Source organism: Magnolia sinica, chromosome 9, assembly GCF_029962835.1.
Source record: "Magnolia sinica isolate HGM2019 chromosome 9, MsV1, whole genome shotgun sequence".
NCBI classification, from domain to species: Eukaryota; Viridiplantae; Streptophyta; class Magnoliopsida; order Magnoliales; family Magnoliaceae; genus Magnolia; species Magnolia sinica.
This window is the reverse complement of record NC_080581.1, coordinates 68,004,925-68,023,840: the sequence shown is the minus strand read 5'-3', so window position 1 is coordinate 68,023,840 and position 18,916 is coordinate 68,004,925. Positions and strand designations below refer to the sequence as shown.

Here is an 18,916-nt window from a genome sequence, read left to right as displayed (position 1 = left end):
CGTGATTTACAATTGACTAACAGCTTTGATGAAAGATACACATCAAAGTGTCTCCACACTCAAACCTATAGCTGGTATCCAATTCCCCTTGTTTCCTATGATGTGGTCCACTTCAGTTATAAATTTGGCTGGTTTTTCCTCCGGGGGACCCAAATCCAGCACATAACTTGATGGACAAAGTGGATGTTACATATATAACATTATGGCCCCACATAGCTTTAAAAGTCACACGTGTAAATTACATGAGCCACTCATCAAACTAGCCACCATTTTTCCAGATGCTTTGCCTTACAAGTCGTCTAAATTACGAGAGTCCCTCATCAAAGTGGTCACCATTTTTCCAGATGCCTTATATTACAAGTCACGTCAACAGAGTAGTCACCATCTTGTAGATGCCTTGCCTCACAAGCAACAATCCGGTCTAACCAGATATTGGTATGAAAATGAAAAACTGAAAGAATTGATTGTTGGTCTCCACACTTTTTAGGCAGGTGTGCCCATCTCACTATTAGATGATGGGCCTGATTCTCTAAGGCAATACATTTGCACGGTCAGGATTGCCTAATCAGCGGCTCAATCTCACCAAGATTACTAACATGCATGTTCCAAGTGGATGCTATCACAATGGTGTATCTTTCTCCCATGACTTGAAGGCTTTAGAACATGACATCTACTTTCTTTAGCCATGGAAAGGTACTTACATTCATTAGCCACATTATGGGCCCCACTTTTATATGGACTTTTCAAGTCACCATTTTGGCCTGATGGTTATGGAAGAATTTTAAATTATTAACATATTGATCCATCCACCACCGCATAAACCCCATTATCTTCTCCTCCACTATTGAGTCTTCAAGTCACTAAGATGTCTTTTCCATCATTGAGCCCAAGTCTGCTTTAACTAGGTCATGGTAGTATGAATGCTACTTAGGTAGGACCTAAGGAAAGTTACTTGACATCTATCCATTACATTATGTGACCTAGCTTTTCTATTGACTCTCCGAGTCATAATTTTGTCCACTTATGAGGAAAAAATTGGTCATGATAATGCAAAAGTTATTAAGGCAAGGACCATTAAAAGGTATCTAACATCCATCTATCACGTTATGGGCTCTTTTTTCTTGTTGTATCGTGTGTTTTGTGTTTATATTACCAATCCTAAGGCTAGATAAGGAGGCTTGTGTCAAGTTGGCAGCCAAATCAAACTTTCACAGCTTCTATCATAAATCCCCATTAGCTCTTCAAATTATTACCTCCTTTTGGGAAGAAAAAGATTGCATCAAGCACAATCAGTGAAATGTATTAAGCAAAACATGGGCTAGAATTTTTAATCCATGCCTAACCTCATCCACTAAGTGGAAGCTTCGCTCCCCATGAACAAAGAGGAATAAGCTTAAACTTATTATGTATTTGGGTTGTGTGGGCATGCTGGATCACATATCAAGCTTGATTATTGTATATAGCATGTGTTTGTAACCATGTCTTGTGTAGAATATTATAACCACCATCTTAAATAGGTCATTGCTCAAATTAGACTCATCTAATAATCCTAATATCTGATTTGTGCCTTCCAAAGGACCACAGAAAGGAATCTTGTGTGTGACTTTGGATTGTTAAATTGATATGCTAACCCCTTGGATGTTGCTTCCAATTGGATTATTGACATTGTCCACAATAGGTCCATCAATCCAACTATTAACATTAGTTAATCAAATTGGGTTTTGTTCATGATCCATATAGAATGTGGCCAAGTAATTCGATGGTCCAGATCAAGTGCATCTCCTACACTGTAGAAAGTATTGAATTTTCATGTGTCGTTCATTCACTATCAATTGCATTGGTTGAAAATAAGCTTGCTGTTTTGTTTTAATTCTGTTAGGAACACCTTTATTTGAGATGCCTGGTGTGAGAGGATCATCTCCACCTTTTTTAGCATCATAGTACAACTTCGGCCTGAAATCTGTTGCGACTTGTCCCCACTACAAACGATGAATTATGTAGCATTCCAATCATCAGAAAATGTAGACGTTCCAATGTGGGGTGATCCCTATTCTTTGATATTAGCCTCCTATCATGAATGGGTGACGCACCAGAAACCTCCTAGCTTCTGATGGCATTATGTATACATTCAACTTGAGAGGCTTTTGGGCAATGGCACATCCATTATGGGTCCCATGTCATCAACAGTTTGGATCATCAAAAATAAAATAAAATTTAAGTGGACCCCACAAATCAAAATGCACAAATTTTAGAAAATGCAGAGTGCATTTATTTGATGAAGAAAAGGGAAGCCATGTGCACTTCCCTAACTTGTAATGATGACATGATTATTCTCTAGGAAAATTGTTATAAGCAATGTTGTCAAAATCCTATGATTTAGGATTTGAGTTTAATCTTGAGTAAAATTATTTGAATCCCACCTTTGAATCCCTTTTTTATATGAATCTTAGATTTTATGATTTGAATCCCTATGATTTATAATTCGAATCCTGAATTATGATTCAAATTATAGTTGTTTTTTTTTTTTTTTTTTTTTTTTCAACTTTTCGCTTTCATTTTATGTTTTTAAATTGGTGAGGGCGTTAAGAATTGTTTAGGAAAAAAAAAAACCTTTTAATATATATATATATATATATATATATATATATATATATATATATAATATATATATATATATATATATATCATTTAGAAAAGGTAAATTATGTTATTTTGTTCTTTATAAGAGATTAAATTATATTTTTTTTTCTTCAATGTTAAATGGTAGTTTTTTTTTGGTATGATTTCTTACTTCTTAACTGATCAAAAAATTAAATTGATTTTCGACTTACCTAGAATGTTTGTATGGATGGTTATAATCATCTTGACGTATATGTATTGTGGAATAATGGTTAGAAATCAAAATATCTTTTTTCCGTTGGTCTACAGAATGAAATGCCGCTTTTCTAATCCAATTCTACATTCAAGAAAGGTAATAAGAACATAAATTATTACGGATCCTTGTATTTTTTTTTATTTTTTTTTATGAGGATAACTTCTTGAAAGACCATTAAAATAAAATAAAAAATTAAAAAAATTAAAAAAAAAAAACAAAAGAAAAGAAAGAAAGATAAGAATCATCTAACTTTTTTAAGTAATACCATGTCAAGATGGTGTTTAAGTCTTTAATTTTTTTCTGATTTATTTATATATTTTTTAAAATTTTATTTTTAAAAAAACTTACGATTTACAATTTGTGACTCGATACGATTCAATCCCAATTACGATTTGCAATATGATAACGATTTTGACAACATGAGTTGCAAGAGAAAAGTTTCTTGTTGGATAATTGTATCCAATCATGGCCCTACCTTGTCTTGATTAAAGAGGAGAGGTTCACGTTTTGCTTGCTATCTGCACTCCAAAAAAGTGATTTCGATGAATATGATTAGAGTGGTGGCTCAACATGCTTTGATTTTTAATTGCTCTAAAAAAATTTACCCTCATTAAGAATTGAAGCAATTTTCAAGAAAATAGAAATTACACTATTCTTGGTTTGCTTACCCAGGGTTCATCTTGTGGTCTACAGATTGGACAAGGCGGGCCGCAAATGATCCATCAAGATGATGTTTGACTGGGCTGGAGAAGAAGAACCCTTTGTCCGTAACAAGATCAGGTGGGACGTACCTATCAGCAAGATCTATAGTGAACTCCTGCAATCAATTTCATAGTAAAAACGTTAATGTGTGAAAGTATGAAGAGCTATAAAAGCTAAAAGTGTGCTTGGTTAAAAGCCTCAGCAAGATCTATAGTGAACTCCTGCAATCAATTTCATAGTAAAAACGTTAATGTGTGAAAGTATGAAGAGCTATAAAAGCTAAAAGTGTGCTTGGTTAAAAGCCCCATTAGGTAGAAGCTAACTGAAGTGTGCCCTAACTGGAATTGCATATATGTGGAGGGTTTTTTTTTTGGATCCCCAAATCACCATCCATTTCCTTCCAGGTAGGACATGAAATGAAGCTGATTAGATTTGGGTAGAAAGCACCCACCCCAATCATAACAAAAGCACATAACTGCAACATACCAATATGTCAAGTTTTTCCCTTTTTTTTTTCATTTTTTAAAAAAAATTTCATGGAGAAGTAACAGCAAAAACAGGGAAAAAAAAAAGAAGGCCCCAAGTAACACAGACTTAACTTTCTCTATCTCAAAAATTGAGAGAATAGAAATTTGGACAAGTTGGGGAATATACGCAGAATAGCTATATTACAGCAGGAGCTTCTCTAACCCAACAAGCACCTCTACTCGGAAACTCACATGCCAAATGGGCACTTGAAAGGACATCTGATTCGTGCATAAGGTTGGCTCCATGGTTTACATAACCTGGCCTCAAAACCACACCACTCAAGCAATCAAGCCACCACATATGTAATTAAAAAATAATAATAATTGGGTGGCTCAAGAAATGAAGAAATTTCAAGCAGCCAATATTCAACATATGTTACAGCTGTCTTGATTAATGGACAAACCTCACCATCCCAATGGCAAGGACCTGCTTGTGCATGTCTCAGATGTACTCACACAAGCAAGGTTGGCATGTGTAGATGAGTCCATACTCTTAATAAAAGAAAAGTAGCTGACTTTGAATAATGATGATTCCAAAAAAGAGGCTAGAACCCAAGAAGGAGAAAACAAGCCAACCAATCCAAGAAAACCATTACTAAAATGTTACGTATTATGAACTATCAAGATATCGACCATCAAATTCTTAAAAGAGGAAAACAGTGAGCCATGCAAAAAAGAAAAGAGTCCATACCGGATGCTTGAGGAGAAAGGCAGCCACTCTCTCCTCATTCTCTTCAGGATCAATAGAACAAGCACTACAACAAATTATGGCTTAGCCGACTGATGGGCTTACCCTTTGCCCGCAGCCCGTTTTAACGGCTGCGGGCAAAGAGTCCTTTTCTATTAAACGAAAAAAATAAAATAAAAACATAAATGCCTATCCATTTGCGCAGTATCTCCCTATCTCCCTCGTGTTTATCTTCTTTCCTTTTTTTCCTTCTCGCAACACCCAGCAGCAGCGATAAAGGTGAAAGCTCTGGAATTTTTCTTCGACCTGCTCCCTCGATTCTCTCAGAAAACCCTACTACCGATTTTCCATCTCTATCTCTCTCTCTCTCTCACTTTAAATGCTGGAGGAGAGAGCTCTCGTTTGGATTCACAGATCTCAACGAGCTCACGTTTTCAAAGGCAGACCCATTTGGTTATCGCGTTCGCATCGGATCTAGGGTTTGTTTTACTTTCTCGCTTCCCGTTTTATCGATTTAAGGTAAGAGCAAACGCAATCTTTTCGATCTCATCTTCCCGCATTGTAAGGTTAGGGTTTCATCGACCTGCATTATGTTTTCTAGGGTTTTTTGAGTCACATTTGTGTTTTGCAACGATTTTTGGGGGTTTCTGGTGCTGCATTTTGATGTTGAGATCGTTTCATAGGATTTTTATTTTAAAAAAATTTTGTCTGATGTTTTTCATTTGTGCTTTGATGATGTAGATCTTTTGAATATTAATTAATTTATTTTTTAAAATTTTCTTTTAATTGAGGGATTTGAAATTTCTGGGGAGGAGATCGTTTTTTGGTGTAGTTCTTTGATTGGGAGGAAAAACAGAGAAATTGAAAAAAGAAGGGAGTCATGTAGTGGTCTAAGCTAATAAATTTTTTCTTGAATGTTTTTCCCTCCTTTTTGGTTTTTTCATCACTGCATGTGACTGATGCCTATCGTGTGTTTTTCCCCTTGTGATTTGGTTGTTCGATGCATTTACTATGTAATATTTTTTTCACTTACGTTAGGTTTCTTGATTTCTCCTTCCCCTTTTTGGATGGATCAGTGCCTTTTTTTTGAATTAGATTGAGGACCAAACTGCGTTTTTTCTGATCAACCAACTGTGCTTATTTGAATTAGATTGGGGACCAAACTGCATTCTTTCTGGTCAACCAACAGTAAAGGCGGGATTCAGCTTTTACTCATGTGGATTGATCATCTCATTGGCTTCATAATGTATCTGTCCTAAGTGGGATTCTGTAGCAGAGACACTTGATGATGGGCCAATTAGATTGATAGACAACAAAAAGGTTTCAAATGGCCTTTTTGCCCTACGGAGCCATCATATAGCTGCTTGGTTTCATCAATCAGATCTATTTCTGTTCAGCAGCTACTTCAGCAGTTGAAACTGATTGAAGCCAGTCTTGAATTGGGAGAGCTTTATGTGTGGTTGCTGTTTCAAAAATAATAGAAAAGGCATTGTCTTTTATGTATTTTCTTTCTTTCTTTCATTTTTTCTCTGATGTGCTTAAAAACCTCTGTGCTTTTTTTTTTTTTTAACAGAACTATGTTTTCTAGATCTGGTTGCTATTGGTACTCAATATCCATTGAATTAAATGCTGACAATCCAATCAATGGATCATCTTATTGAAGGGCCTGGCCAGAATATTGCACCAATCAGATGATTCTTAATTCCTGCAGTCAATGGAATTTTATTTTGCCCCTAATTTTTCGTAGGCCGTCCGATAGTAGTTTTTTTTTTTTTTCCTTGGATTGATATCTATAGGCTAGTAATCAGATGTGTAACATGACGTTTTTGCAACTTGATGTGATCATTGATTGAATGCTATGGATCTCTCAAACTTGTGAGTGTGGCTGCTAATCCTTGTTCTTTAGTGTAACTTTTCCAAGCATTTATTCAAGACTGGTAAGTGGCACGTTCAGTGCCCAGCACTTTATGAAATTTACATGCAATGAGTGTTATGCATGCCCTTTTCATAAGTTTTCTAATTCTAATTTTGATAAAAACACAACAGTGATTAGGGAGGAAAAAATTACCTACCTTACCATGAAAAGATTGAAAGAGAAATAAATGATTACGGAGAGTGAAAAGATTGTAACATGTATCTCTTTAATAGAATCCTAAAATTTTTAGGAACATTTTAGAAAACAACAGCCATGTTTACTTGTGTTACTACAAGACCATTTTGAAAAGGAAACACAAAATTTATCAATTTTTCAACAAAATATTGAAATGAAAGAACAAAAGATAGAGGACTGGAAGAGTGCTAACCTTTCTGATACGGTTGGTTGCGAGCATTGAAACTATGAATCCAGAGAAATCATGTACTTGTATAAATTGAAGTTATAGGAATCAGGGAAACAGGATGTGTACAACATAGTAAATCGTGCCTTTTGGACCCTAGAGGGGGTGACAGTTTGAATTTTGGAACCTTATTTAAGGAAGACATTAACTCTTCTGAGTTTTTTTTTATTGGCATAGACCTCTATAGATTAGTGACACTGCAAGAAAGTGGGCCATTACCGACTCTTTTTTTTGCCGATGACCAATACGAACTGCAGGCAAAGGTAAGAATTGTTGGGCTTCATGCGGCTGCTGACGATAGAACTAAAATGCAGATGAACTGTTTGATCCTTGGCCCCAAGATATACAACATACTCATTTTCAGTTTGTGTAATGTTCTGTTATCTAGACCGTTTGTCAGCTGGGCCCCACTTTGGAAGGACCATTGCTCGAAAAATTCTCCTGGATAGGACCATCCTAAGTTCAATAATTTGGCCTGCAAAGTGATAGTTTAGAAGTGAAATGCGGCAATGGTCCACATTCAGCTTTCAATCTGGGAGGGTTGGGAAGTGTAGTCCATCCACAGCAGGTCACATACCCAAGAATATATAAAGCATGCTTGAGTCTTCAAGTTAAGCTTCCTTTATTTCAGGTATCGTCAGATTTCAAGGAGTGGGGCCTAGGACTGGATATGAGCTCAAGTTTTTTGCTGATTTATTTGGGCTTATCAGGCCAAAATCTCTTTGAAATTCGTGTGTGTGTGTGTGTGTGTGTGTGTGTGTGTGTGTGTGTGTGTGTGTCACCATCAATGTAGAGATTTAGTTTATGTGTGTGGTCTCTTTATCTTTATTTCCTGAAAACTTGGCTGAGGAGAAGTCCTGTGCTCAACTATGGCTATTATGATTGGATCTGCCCATTTTTGGTTTTTCCTTTGTAATAGGGGACTTCACTTCTTTATATTTTACTGCGTCAATGCTTTCCATTTTTGTGCACCCAACAATCCTGTATGCGGCTCATATAAAGATGATTTTTTTTTTCTTTCTAATTGTTTAGCACATTTCATTTTGGTTAACTTGTCATCTGAAGCTTACAGTTCAAGTTCTGTGATATTCTTACATTTGCAACTTCTTTTACTTTGACTTCTTTATTACTTATATATGCAATTTCTTATTTTCATTTTTTTGATAAGTATTATTGTTTAACACATTTTTTTGAATCATCTTCTCCACTAAACTTTCCTTTAATTGAGTACTAATCCCCACCAAACTTTCCTTTATGTTCCTATCTCAGGCTAAAAGAAAAGAATGGCCAATTGAGAAGCTAAGGAAGTTTGAGGTCCCCAAAGCTCCAAAATATATTTTCCTATCATTTGTCTAATGGGACATGCACCAATACACTCTACCAACACTCTTATGTATCCTGCTTGCTGCAGCAGGAAAAAAATGTAATTTCTATCTCAAAATCCTCAAGCAAATTTCATTTATTTTTTATATTAGTTTCATTTGATAGCATACGAAAGACACGTCTCTTTAATTTATACATTTTCTTATGGAAGGTCTTTTCTTGTTTGACAGGGAACTTTATTAACACAAGGATCTCTAAAAACATGTTTTCCCAATCTGAGCTACAATCAGATTGTAGGACACTTTTTTTTGCCCTTATGTTTGTCATCCCCTACTCAATGAATTATTTTTTTGCATTAGAAGACTCACCAAATTCTAGTTATAAATGCAGTTGGAAAGAGACTACGAGGGTGTGTATTCACCTTTAAATAAATCATAAAAAAAATATATTCTGAAATGGTTTTCATTCATTTTCTCACAAATCCTCTCAAGAGTAGGCAAAATAGAGAAAAGACCCATTTCAGATTTTTTATTTTTTTTTGAAACGAATGGTCTTTTTTTGGGTGAGAAGGAAACTTGTTGGTCTTTTCTGTTATGCATCATCTCAAACAAAATTGCATTTACCTGATACATTAGTCTGGGTATCAACCTTGCCACTGCAGATGTTATCATTCTCTATGAAAGTGATTGGTACATTTTCCATTTTGCTTTGCTAGTAGCATTTTAAATTGGTATTTTTTACTGTCTGGCTTCATCTCTCTTATGTATATGCCAGTTTTTCCAGGTTGAGAGAAATCAATTTGGTTTATGGTGGTGGAAGGAAGTGTAGGCTAATGGGTCTAATTTCTCATGCTGTTTTTAATGGTGGATGCCATGCTCTTGGGTATATATGTTTTTCATTGATCTAATTTTTTGTAGAAAAATAATGCCGCCTAGATGCCTAGCGGTGTTGATAGCAATCAGGTTGTAGACCTTTATCCACCACGCATGAATCTCTTGATGTTCAAAACCAGTTATTTGTAGGTTACCACACACATCCTAACAATCCAATTATTTGCTCGTCGTGAAGCTGATAGTAAGATGCATAACATTGTTGTCATTTTTGAAAATAAGGGGTAGTTGTTCATACAGAAATCGTTTGCTGCAATCAAAATACAGAAATCGTCATCATCCTCCATGGCATGACCCATCCACCTCCACATGGCATAAATGTATATATGGAGATTCTTACATGCAACCTGAACCATCCAAATCATGAGGACTCTTTTAAATCCTGGATTTCAAATCCTCAAAAGGGCCTCTTTTAAAATTCAAGAGAAAAGGAGTGCAAAAAATCCTGAATTTTCAATCCTCGTCAACTGTCATCATTGAAGATTATTGTTGGTTCTTGTTTTAGTGCTCTTGCACAGTTTTAGTGCTCTTATCTATGAGTTGGATTTCATAATGCATTGAAGATTATTGGCTGGTTCTTGTTTTTCTTTTTTATAGTTTTAGTGCTCTTTTACACAATAAAACAATGTTAGTCTTTTTGTGAGTAAATCTCCGTATCCTTATAAATTTTTGGTGTTGGTTATTAGGTCTCACAATTTGTCATTCACGTATAAGGCTTGCACATTAGGGATATAGTTGTCAATTTCTGCAGGTTGGGTTGTTTTCACATTTCATCTTGTTAGGGGATCTTTTTCCTTTCCATTTCATCAATTTCATTACTATATTTGTCTTATCTTTTTGCATTATCTCTGTTCTAATGTGCTTAATCATGTGATTCTTTGTCTTCAACATAATCACGTGCAAATGCAACCCAGTTCTGAATAGTTGAATGTGGATTGCATTTCTAGATTTAAAGCCAAGGACTTCAAGAAGACCTCCACAGGTCAAGCAGCAAAAAAAAAAAAAGAAAAAAAAGAGACATAAATGATATGTGGTCTCTTCTACAACACAACTTGATACTCACCATCAACACATTAAATTTTCTCAGTGACAAAAAGTTGCTATACATGTTGTCTTCTGATATATCTTTTTGGTGATGCTTTTCTTCTTCTTCATATGTAATTTGTTAAATTTCATCTGTCAGTGCTTTTGTTTGACAGTATGAAGCTATAGAGTGATTTTTTTTTTCTTTTCTTTGGGTGTAGGATCATTTATGGAGATATTAGACAATTCATATGTGAAAGGCAAGTTGGCTTTGGGATCTACAGTAAACGTGCATAACTGGGACCTACAGTAAATGTGCCACTATAAAGAAAACACCACAATCCATCTGATGCTTCTAAGCAGACATGATTTAGAAAAGTATAGCAATGGCTCACATGCTCTACTTGTCGGCGGTTTCTTCTAGTTAATCACTATCTTTAGAGTGTTCAAATTTGTGAAACAATCTATTTAGCTAAGTGTATAGAAACCAACACATGTACATTGATGCATTTGGCATCCAAAGTCCCCCTATCTAGCTAATTAGTATTTGCTTCACTTTTGAGTTTCATCCAAATATTTTCTTTGTGAAGGACCATAGAATGGAAGATTGTTGTGGCATGACTTGAAGAAAGGCGATTTCTATCATCTAATGGGAACTCCAAAGTCCTTTCACTTATCATCTAAGTCTTGTCATCCAACAATATGTACGGTTCATCACGTGCTTTCTCACTTTTAGCTTCCTTTCTCCTTTAAATATGTGAACTCTAGTGTAGCCAATAAATCAAACCTTTGGAATTTGTACTTTCTATATGTAGTGACAAGCTCTCATTCCCTATTAGATACATTTCATTGATGATCTTAGTAGATTTTCTTTTGGAAAGCGCTTTCATTTTTAACTCATTTTTCTTTTCTTGTTTTGTTGGTGGCTGTGTTTCAGGATTCAAGCATTTGAAATTATGGCAATTGCTGACGTAGGGAACAACCTCATATGTCTGTCTTTTCAGCCTTCAGACTTTTCTGCATGTCTGTCTTCAATTAGTTGGGTTTTCGGTGGTGCTATGTAGCTTATAATTTTCTACTATCATTTCAAATTATCTGCCATAGTGTTCTTGCACCTGCCAGTTATGACAAAAATCTGGATTGCATGTGGTCGTATTACTGAAGAAGTCTTCCGATTCAAAGCCTAAACAATTTGGGATATAAGATTTTCCGCTTTGTTATGAACATGTGGTGCATTAGTGATGTATAATTTCCATTATTGGATGGTATTAACGAGATGGTTGTTCATTAGTTTGACAGGTTTCCTTTGTTTGTGCAGCCATGACTTAAATAGTACCTAACCATCTCATTTTATAGGCTATTTGTTGGATGATTAGAATATTTGATTTGTGTGTTTTTGAAGTGTGGTCCATTGTAGCGAAATGACACACTGTACAGATGGAGTACAAAAGCCTTGCGAGCATATAGGTTTGGATGTTAAATCATTATTTGGATGCTCATTTCAGGTTTTGGTTTGTATCAGCATACAGGTTTGAAACGATTGTTTTGGTTGTTCATTATAGATTTCACATTTACATATGTCTACTGAATTTTTTATTTTTGCAGAGAGAGTGCAAGCTCCTTAGAACAGCATTTCAACAGCCGCATTGCTTCGGACATTGTTTTACATACTAGTGTGGTACACTTTCAGCACATGTTTGACACTGAGTGGTTCATCTTTCACACCCAACTGATATTTGTTGTTTCTTTTTAGGAAATATAAAATGTTATTGCCTTAGCTGACCCCAACTAGTCCCGATAAGGCGTTGTTGATGATAGATGATGGTGATGATACAATGTTATCGCCTTCCAACAAAAATGTTGTTGGGCCCACCTTTTGGTGATTCAGATGCTGATATCGTGGAACAAATGGTGGATGGGCGCCACTCAGAAGATCTTTCATTGGATGATCTTAAACATCTGATGTGGCTGCCATCAAATGAGGGCATTCCATGCAACTAAAATTTTTTTTGGATGGCAAATATCATCTGAAAGAAGAGATGGCACTGAGACGTGTCCCAATCCATGATGGGTCCACTAGAACAACTGTTCAGATGATCAAAAGGTGGGACCCATCTATACTATTCCTGGGTAGAGCATAATGCATACCTTCTTCCTTGTCAATTTTATGCTTGTTGATTTGTGCTAAACAGGTCTCCCCTTCTCTTCTGTGAGTAGGTATAATAAAACACTCTTAGGCGATAAATTGGGGAAGTTCCCAGCTCCCTTCTTGATGAATACTATTCATTTTGGCATACAAGCCATTTTATCCAAGGCCATCGTGCGATTCTGGTCTTAAAAGTTGTAACCTAGTGTAAAAATGTCATGGAGGGATTACTTTCTCAAAGGTTTTCCATTATCTCTGCTTCCCATTGCCTGTGTTTTCTGATCTATATTTTTTCATTATCATGAATTACTTAAGAACTATCTATATATATGTTTTCAAGAAGCTGGCGGAGACAGTGCAGTGTGTGTGGGTGATCCAGGGTTCAAACCCTAGTAGTGTTACCTTTCAAAAAGAAAAATGTTTTCAATAAGCAGATGCTTGGCTTTGCCTTTTTTCGTACTCAGGTTTTGAGTTTGAGTTTTTGTTTTCCTACCTTCACATTACCTTTTTTGGGTTTACCATTGTTAGCATGCATGAGCACTTATGGGTAACTCATATCTGTGCTCCTATGTATCTCTCTTATTGATGAAAACACGCTTTAGCCTTTAAAGAAATACTGTATCACTACTCTGGAGGAACTGTCAGGTATTGAGGCCAGTTGCCTGATGCAAAGATGTGCTCTCTCTTTTACAGTTGTACCAACGGCTATTGGAACAGCGCTGGATATAAACCTGAGTAATGTCTCCCTTGTTTTCATCTCTGTCACATTTGCCACTATGGTCAGTTGTCTTTTTCTTCTTTGTAGTAATTTTTGTTATGATGACCGACCTTCTTTTGAATAGAATTGTCCTTTCTGCTATGTATGTTGTACACATTACTTATGAAACAACAAGATTCCCAACATAAAAGTGATTATTTATCCTATATGCTCCTTTCTTTTGCAGTGTAAATCCGCCTCTCCAATATTTCTCCTTCTATTTGCTTTTGCATTCATGTGAGTCTCTATTTGTATGACCTCCGTAAATGATATGATTGTTCCATTTGTAGTTTGTTTATGAAAATCCTGCCATGCAAAAGTTTCCTGTATTTAATTTCATTACCATTCAAAAAAAGGAGTTTCCTGTATGTCTTAAAACCTTTAGGTAGTTGGAGGCATTGAGACAACAAACTAAAGTAATTTTTACTGTTTCTTGTTTAATCTTTTTTGGAGTACAATTTGTCTCACTGTAAGGCTATTTTTACGACTATCATGCTACTATCAGGATTCAGAACTTGATAGATACATGTTTTCATATTTATATCGATCCTCTTTTGTTACTTTGATTTATTCAAGTAATTGGATGAAGATGTTACTTGATGTATGAGTCTTCTCCTTGTGGTTTCTTTTCCTGTTTTGTCAAATCTATGGATTTATGGGGGGTTGGAATTGGTAAATCCACAGGTTCTGTAAATCTTGACTATAAAACAAGTTGAGGAGATTTGAAATCTGTGGATTTCACTAATCCATGATCCTGATCGCTCACCCAAAACAACTTAATATGCATAATCAACCTTCATAGGCTTCCTGGTCTTGTTTGCAGATTAGATTAGGCTTTTAGGCCCATGACATGGAGATGCAGCTTTTGCGTCCTAAGTCCATGACTTGGAGATACCAGTTTCTCCAGATGGTTAAACAGCAACAATTTGCATTCTACAACTAGAATCTTCCAATCCATGGGAACTTTTGTCTATTTTCTGACTTAGACCTTGAATCTTTTCTTTTTTGTTTTTGTGTGTGTATGTAGTGTTTCTAATTGTCTTACAAATTCCCTTCTTTATCTTCAAACAGGTGACACTGGCACACTTCCTTTTCTCTGCCATTATTATATTATGTCAAGGTAAATTCAAGACGGATCTGTGTTTTACATGTCACAGCCACTCAGAACACAATGAATGGTGATTTGGAGTGTGAGCTAATTTTAACTGCTAACTGGTGCTGATGCCTTTTACTGCTACACAGCTCACCAAAGATCGACAGAAGAAACCAATCCCTTGGAAACAATGGCAATCATTGGCAACAAGGAGATCATTGACATTAACCAAGGTATGTCACCTTTTCTTTTCTTTCCTTTTTTTTTAATAACTTTTTGATAAGAAAGAATTTCACTGTGGCTACGGATTGTCAGTGGCCATGACCTCTGTAGCTACGGATATAAACTGTAGTAATGCTTTCAAGAGCTCGGCGCTAATGGCTACGGTCGTTCTATTCTACGGATTTTAACCGTAGCTTCTGACTATGTAGCGGCGGCCAGCACAACTGTCAGCAAAGGTCTTGACTGCCGGTAAAGCCTTTACCGACTGAGGCTTTACCGGCTGTTAGCTGACCGCGGGCAAAGTATTTGCCGGCAGTTTTCTGGGTCTTTGCCGGCGGTTTTGACCGCCGGTAAAGTCCATTTTTCTTGTAGTGAAGTACTATAAACTGGTGTCCCTCCAGGCTTCACTAATCTATAAATGCAATAACGTCAAGGTAAAAATCTAGAAGGCACCATTCTTTTGCAGAAATCTTAAAACACTGCAGTCTTATGGGGATATACATTAGCTTGTTACAACATCTTTGGCGATCTAATATTGTACTTTGTGGTTCATCAAAAAAACAAAAACAGCTATTGTGTAAACATAGCATTTTAGAGAAAACCATAATGTATTTCCTTTTGTAATCCAGATACATAGAAATGCATTAAAACTAAACGGCCATGTAAAATAAAAACAAAAGCAAGAGCATAAAGAACATTTGCCTAGCATCACAATTTTTATTTTTATTATCAAAAAGAACCAAACACGTTACATAGCGCGAGGCCTCTAAGAGAAAACTAAGGAGAAGAAAGGGTTTGAACTCTTACAATGAAGCTGCATCAAGGAGCTCATCTTGTAAATTTGTCAACTGTTCCAAATCCTCTAATCTCCTGTTCCAATGTAACTGTAAGTCCGCTCTCTTAAACAACAAATTGAATAGGAAAGGAAGATTTAGTCATTAAGACTTAGGAAAGGCAGAAAATAATCATGTTCGTAAAACACTTACCATTACCAATCAAAGCATCTTAGAAGCAAGCACATGAACAATTACTGACCCAAAAAGAAATAATATTATATGTCAATACTATCAATGATTGCAGCTGTTTGATGATTCAAACCAATATTGGCTATTTTAATTTTTTCCAAATTCCAAAACAATCCCAATTTAATTATCTTTCGAGAAATATGAACTTGTTTAAGGAATACCTTGGAGAGGACACCCAATCCAGAACAAGGAGCATCCAACAAAACTTTATCAAACTTCTTGGATATCTTTTCCTACAAAAATCAAAAGCTTCGTGAATTACAAACAAAAATTGTAACAGGAAATGATGGCAAAAAGATCCAAAGCACTGCATAAATAACATGCCTCAATAAAAGATTGAATCATCCGGATAGTATTTTATAAAAATAATGAAGAGAGTTCCCTCAGAAATCTGTATAAACTTAAAAGAAAAAACAAAAACAAAAAAAAAAAGAATCCTATGCTTCCTGGATAAGGGCACCACCGCCAACAGCAAAAATTTTGCCTAAAAATCAATATATTAGTTTGCAATTAAGGCTACAAGGAATCAATAGGAATTGCGATATCTGTAACTCTGAACATCTTAAATGTCAGGATCGACATGATATTAGGACATGCAAAATCCAAAGATGTGCCAATTGCGCCACAACAATTTGGTGTGGGGTTCATGGCTATTGAATGTGTTCAATATAAATCTCACAACATTTTCTAATTTATTTGATTCTTGCCAATCAAAATTAGACATTTGCTCTATCTTTGTTATATCTATTAAAAAGACATTGAAGCAGTTATTGGGGCAGCAATTGTTCTCTCAATCCCTCATAATAGAAATCGATCTGTAATTTTGTATCAAGGTTAGTGGGAGCTAGGGGTGGCAACGATTTGGATCAGCCATATTTTAGCAAAATGGCATAGAACCAAAAAAAAAAAAAACAGATACGAGAAATGTTCACGTTTAATCCGGTCTTGATTGTTAAAAATACAGTAAAAAATTCAGTCAAGAAATCGGATACACCAAAATTTTAGAGAATGAAAAGTTCAGGTTTAATACGGTTTAGACTTTAAAAAACAGTGAAAAAAGAAGCTAAAGTAAAAAAATAGAAAACTTTATATATGCATGAACAATATTTCTTTTCTGAGACTATAAAGGGTTGGACGTCCCCACCCTAGTCAATATGCATGTTATGAATGAAAGAGATTTCTCTCCTTTTACTTTGAAATTGAGCAAAAAAATAAAAATAAAAAATAAACTAAAATCATCCTATAATTGGATTGGTCATGCGAAACCATAGGGAGTGATTCCCTAGTTATTTTTTCACTTCTCTCTTCTCAACAATATCATCTTTTTTTTTTCCTTCTCTTCAAGGTATTTCTTCTTCTCCATCTCTACAACCCACCCTTCTTTCTTTTTCTTCTTTCTTCTTCTTTAAAACATTCATTCTTCTTCTTTCCACAAATCCTAATCCATCCAAACCTAGTTCTCAAAATCCTAGTTTTCCAAACCCTAGTTCTCAAAACCTTAAATCCTTAAAAGCCCTAACCCTAAATCTCTAAAACCCTAGTTCTAATTTCCACCAAAATCCCCCAATTTTGTATTTTTTTTTTATTTTAAAAGAAAACAAAAAAACAACCCCAAAATTTTCAAAATCCCAAAGCCGCAAGTCCTAAAACCCTTAACCCAAAATCCCAACCAAAAACCTCCCAAAACTTCAACCTTAATGTTCTAACCCCAAACCCATTTCCCCCATTCCCTAGCCTTTAAACCGCCCTAATATGTTAAAACTCGTACAAGACAAATGATTTCAATTGAATTCAAATTTAACCCTATGTTAGGATGAGGTTTTTATCTCCTACATGTCCTGGTTAATCAATAATTAATGAGATTCCTATGCTAGGGATTTGGTGGATGGGTTGTGTTATCTCCCAGTTGTTGCGTGGGCTGAATGCGTGTTGATCATGTTCAAAGGTGGAAATCTCCTTCCATTTTTGTGCAGGTACCCCAGCTCTGTTACAGTAGTTGTTGTTCATTCGCTTTTTAGTCTAATGGTATTAGGCCTTCAATAATATTAACGCTGAGGTAATTTGGTTCGATTCCGAGGTTGCCTGGCTGAGAATGGGGGTGTTAGCCACATTATCTGTTGCTCTGGTTAAGATGACATTGGTCTTATTGCTCGTAACCTTTGAGTGGCCCGACCTTCTAGCAATTTGCATTTGTTATATCAAGGGCATGTGGGGTAGTTATGGGGATCTAAAGCGCGCATTGTTTCTCAACATTCCTACGGGTTTTTTTTCAATGATTACCCGAAGGGCAAGGGTTGTTGATGTGGGGGTCTAATCCATACCAGGCTTCGGCCCTCTTGGTTGTGCTCGCGTCTGATTTGGTTAACACAGGTTTGAGGCGAAGGTACCCATCTGTCTGACGTGGTCTGGGGCAGCGGTGTGGTTGTTTGTGTTTTGGCTCGTATACTATTGAGTTTGGTTTATGTTCTGCGTGTTACTAGCTGAAGGTTGTCAAGGTTACAGCAGTGAGGTGGACTGCTTTGGAGTGGCCCTGTTTTGTGCATGATTTTAGTATTCAGATCTAGGCGTTGAGCAAGCTATGGTGGCATGACTCGTGTCCTCCTCAAACATCTTTCCCTCTGCTAGATTGGTCTCTAGGCCCTTTTGTTGCAAGCAGCTTGGATTCTCTCGGCTCCTTTTTTTTTTTTGTTTAGGTGAGGTTGGGCCTGTTGTTGGATATAGGGTTGTCAACGGGCCAGGCTCGGGGTTGGTTTCGGCCTAGATTTTGAACTATTTTGGGCCAGGCTGTCCAGCCAGGCCTATTCACAATTCTTATTTTGAAAGGCCCAAGCCCGGCCCATTGACACCCCTAGTTGTATAGGTCTAATAAGGTAGTTTTATATGATAGGTGAGGCCCGTTTCTTTTTTGTGGCACCCACCCAAAATTTATAAAGCTATTTTTGTGATTTAACACAATAATAGGTGGTGTGCTCCTACCTTTCTGTAAAAATTAAAGAAATTACAATATAAAAAAAGGTGGAATGTCACTTTGTCCGAATTACTCCATTCATTCGTTCAAACAAGCAATTGGCCGGAATCTTCGTGAAGGCTTCCAATTGACATGGAATTACTGAATTAAAGATATCTGAAGCAAGCTATGTTTGTGTGATATCTATCCTATGGCTTGAGGGGAGTGTTTAAAATGTTACATCGACTTCAGTACTCCTACGGTGAGCAATATCTTTTTATTAAGTTTTGTTTATGGTTGTGTTGTAAAAAGATGTTAAGAGAGAGAGAGGTTAAAGAGAAAACTTTGACATCCTCGCTGAA

The 18,916-nt window shown here is 36.1% G+C and overlaps 3 long non-coding RNA genes across 4 annotated transcripts; 1 reads left to right on the top strand and 2 right to left on the bottom strand.

Moving 5' to 3' along the window:
* Positions 1 to 3,241: 3,241 nt before the first annotated feature.
* LOC131255588 (uncharacterized) lies at positions 3,242 to 4,861 on the bottom strand. Its single transcript, XR_009176182.1, has 3 exons — positions 4,796 to 4,861; positions 3,544 to 3,692; positions 3,242 to 3,393 (listed from the first exon to the last, which is right to left on the bottom strand). It is a non-coding gene; the product is annotated as an uncharacterized LOC131255588 (long non-coding RNA).
* A 7,777-nt stretch (positions 4,862 to 12,638) lies between these two features.
* LOC131255589 (uncharacterized) lies at positions 12,639 to 13,503 on the top strand. The gene is made up of 3 exons (XR_009176183.1): positions 12,639 to 12,751; positions 13,204 to 13,289; positions 13,455 to 13,503. It is a non-coding gene; the product is annotated as an uncharacterized LOC131255589 (long non-coding RNA).
* Positions 13,504 to 14,956: 1,453 nt separating this feature from the next.
* On the bottom strand, positions 14,957 to 17,172 carry LOC131255590 (uncharacterized). Of its 2 annotated transcripts, XR_009176184.1 has the most exons (4): positions 15,769 to 17,172; positions 15,569 to 15,612; positions 15,390 to 15,452; positions 14,957 to 14,994 (listed from the first exon to the last, which is right to left on the bottom strand). It is a non-coding gene; the product is annotated as an uncharacterized LOC131255590 (long non-coding RNA). The 2 variants fall into 2 exon arrangements; XR_009176185.1 differs by lacking the exon at positions 15,569 to 15,612 and having other exon boundaries at positions 14,957 to 14,989.
* Between the last annotated feature and the right edge of the window lie 1,744 nt (positions 17,173 to 18,916).